Source organism: Equus asinus, chromosome 7, assembly GCF_041296235.1.
Source record: "Equus asinus isolate D_3611 breed Donkey chromosome 7, EquAss-T2T_v2, whole genome shotgun sequence".
NCBI classification, from domain to species: Eukaryota; Metazoa; Chordata; class Mammalia; order Perissodactyla; family Equidae; genus Equus; species Equus asinus.
Genome location: NC_091796.1, coordinates 63,656,804 through 63,660,338, shown reverse-complemented (window position 1 = coordinate 63,660,338; position 3,535 = coordinate 63,656,804).

The window sequence follows — 3,535 nt, the reverse complement described above, 5'->3', positions numbered from 1 at the left end:
TTTCAAGCGCCTGAGTAATGGCGCTGATGCGGGGTCGGTGAGCCGAGGAGTCGAAAGAAAGATTTCTTAGACTCTCAAGATCTGGCAGTAGTGCTCTTTTATTTAGAGAATAGTATAGAATAGCATGGGGACAGGACCCATGGGCAGTCAGAGCTTCTGCTGCCGCCGCTTCTGCTGCCCCCGCTGGCATGGGGACAGAGCCCATGGGCAGGCAGAGCCACTGCTGCTGCCCCCGCTGGCATGGGGACAGGACCCATGGGCAGGCAGAGCTGGTGCGTGGGGACAGGACCCACGGGCAGTCAGAGCTCCTGCTGCTGCCCCGAGTTGAGGGTTAGGGCTAATTTTATAAGGCATAGGTATATGATTCATCTCTTTACAAGACAAAGGAAAGAACATTAAAAAAAGTTAAAATGGTATCAGTGCGGGTGGGGTCTGGTCATTGGGTGATCCCATGACTTTTAGACAAGAATCAAATCGGATTAAGTAAATGTTAGAAAGGTTAGACGCCACCACCCTAAACCAGTTACATGAGATTGCCAGACAGCAACCAACTTAAGTTCTTACCTTCCCCATTAAGAGCTTCTAGAGATAAGACCATTCCCCCTTCTTCCTGGCACAGAGAGGGAGGCATCTTCACAGATAGAGGTTTCCCTTAGAAATGTAAATGTTTCCCAACAAAGGGGCAAAACAAATTCCACTCCTTGGAGCCTGAATCTCATCTGTAGTTTTAAAACTAACCAGCCTAAAAAATCCTCATCATAAGCCATTTTAAAATTAAGCAGCCTAAAAATCCTCATCAGCGCTACAGAGAGTCCAAAGTTTAAGAGACATAACATTTCCCCGCTGGTGTTGCTTCCGCAACTCCTTTTGAACTTCCTTCTGATGGGGATTTTTAGGCTGCTTAATTTTAAAACGGTTTATGATGAGGATTTTTAGGCTGGTTACTTTTAAAACTACAGATAAGAAGCAGGCTCCAAGGAGTGGAATTTGTTTGCCCTTTGATCAGAGACAATTGCATTTGTAAAGGAAATCTCCATGCCTCCCTCTCTGGAATTTGTTTGCCCCTTGTTGGGAAACATTTACATTTCTAAGGGAAACCTCTATCTGTGAAGATGCCTCCCTCTCTGAGCCAGGAAGAAGGGGGGATGGCCTTATCTCTGGAAACTGTCTGGCAACCTCATGTAACTGACCCTCCCCCCGACAAATCCTCCTTTGTCTTTAGCCGAGGATAATATTTGAGCGGTGACTTCTGCCATTTGCTCAATCCGGTTTGATTCTTATCTAAAAGTTGTGGGACCGCCAAATGGCCAGACCAAACGGGCACTAATAAAGAGATAACTCACATACCTATGCCTTAAATTTGGCCCTAACCCTCAGTTGGGGGCAGCAGCAGGAGCTCTGACTGCCCGTGGGTCCTGTCCCCACGCACCAGCTCTGCCTGCCCATGGGTCCTGTCCCCATGCCAGCGGGGGCAGCAGCAGCGGCTCTGCCTGCCCATGGGCTCTGTCCCCATGCCAGCGGGGGCAGCAGCAGCGGCAGCAGCAGAAGCTCTGACTGCCCATGGGTCCTGTCCCCATGCTATTCCACACTATTCTCTAAATAAAAGAGCACTACTGCCAGATCTTGAGAGTCTAAGAAATCTTTCTTTCGACTCCTCGGCTCACCGACCCCGCATCACCAGGCTTGCTCCTTTTGAGGAGCTGATAAAACATTCTTGTTTGCAAGCAATGTTTTCCCTGGGACCTTGTGAGTTCACCAGGCAGAACATTCTGTTTGCAGAAAAGTCCAGCCAGTCTTGTGGATGCCTCGCGTGCAAGAACAACCACATTTCATGCCAGGTCTCCTTCACCTGAGCACGCACTTCGTGTCCTGGCATTCAGGCTAGACATTCCTATTTGTGCAGGTGCCGCAGGACAGGCTCCTAGGACAGACAGACCAGCCAGCCTACCACCACGGGTCCTGGCACAGAAGCCCTCCTTTCTCCTAAGGCTGTAACTGCTGCTGCCTCTGCTGCCACCATCACTTGGGGACCTGCTGCCTCTGGAAGCGTCCCCATCAGCTGAAAGTCTGGTGAACTGCGGGGCTCTGGAGGAACTTGGGGTTTTTGGGAGGGCATGGGGTTCCGAGAGACAGCGAGTGGGTCGTGGACGGCTGTGCCCATCTGCCAGGACAAGAGCTGAGCCACAGCACTCTGGGGTCTGAAAAAGGCTGGGGAGGAGAGCCCAGGGCACCCGGACTGCTGTCCGGGGACTTGGGCACCAGCTCCTCTTTTGGCATCCTCTCTGGGCTCCGCAGATCCCAGAGTTCTGCAAAGCTGCCCAGTCTCCCGAGCTGGGGGCCGGCAGTGTTAGCCGTGGCTGCTCTGAGCACGGGTGCGGGGTGCAGGATCAGAGCCGAGGGGGGCAGGACTTGGGTGCTGAACGCTGGGGCGGACCCCCGCAGACTCTACGGTGGGCGAGGCTGCCCCTGCCTCTCTCTCCAAGGAGCCGCCCACGAAGAGTCTGGGGTCAGCAAAGAGGGGAAACAATGGCAGTGGGGGCTGCCGTGCACACTGCGATCAGCAGCGACTGCTTCTGGGGGCGACAACAGATGGCCATGGAGAGCGGTGGCCGGGGTGGCAGCGGCGGGTCACCAAGGACTAGCACTACACGGTATGGGAGCGCGCCTGCGGCGCCGACAGAGCCCCGGTGCCAGCAGCAGCACCCAGCTGACCCGGACGAGGCAGATGCTCCCACCCCGCCCTGCCTGCGACCCCCTGCCCGGCAGGCCCCGCCCCGCGACCCCCTGCCCGCCCGGCCCCGCCCCGCGACCCCCTGCCCGCCAGGCCCCGCCCCGCGACCTCTTGCCTCCCAGGCCCCGCCCCTGACGCCTGGACCCCATCCCCGAGCTGCACCTCCCTCTGCGGTTCCCGCGGACCGGGCTGCGACGACACCGGGAGACCGTCGGCTGCGGCGGCGCCAGGTGTGTCCGCACGGTGGCGGGAGGCTTGTCCCTGGGCGCGGTGGACGAGCTGCCTGGACGGGGCGGGGTCGCCCGGGGCGGCCGACGCGAGGGCTGGCGCGGGGTCCGAGGGTGCGGGCGCCTCCTGCGGGGACCCCGCTCCCCACCCAGCGCGTCCCCACCCAGGTCCCCGCTGCCCTCGGCCTTGCTGGCGCCGGGGTTCGCGGACCGTCCGCCGGCGTGGGGGCCCCACCCTCAGACCCCGGGGTTCAGGGCGCACGGCGTCGGGGGTGGGGGCCGGGCTCTGCCCAGAGCAGCCTCGCGGGCGGCGGTGGGCGGGGGTCTGGGCCGGCGCGCCGGGGGCGCCGCGCTCCTGGAGGACGCTGCGCAGCCTGTTATCGAGGAGCCTCCACCTGCTCCCAGAACCAGCAGCACCCTGGGTCCCGCTCGGGATGCGAATGCCGCCAGAGGGGGTGGGGTGAGGCGCGGCCTCAGGATGGGAGACCGCGCCGGCGCTGAGTCCCCTCTAGTGGGGGAGGCCGCAAGGTGCAACTTGGACAGCCTCCGGGCCCCTGCCACCTACTTGCTCCCATCA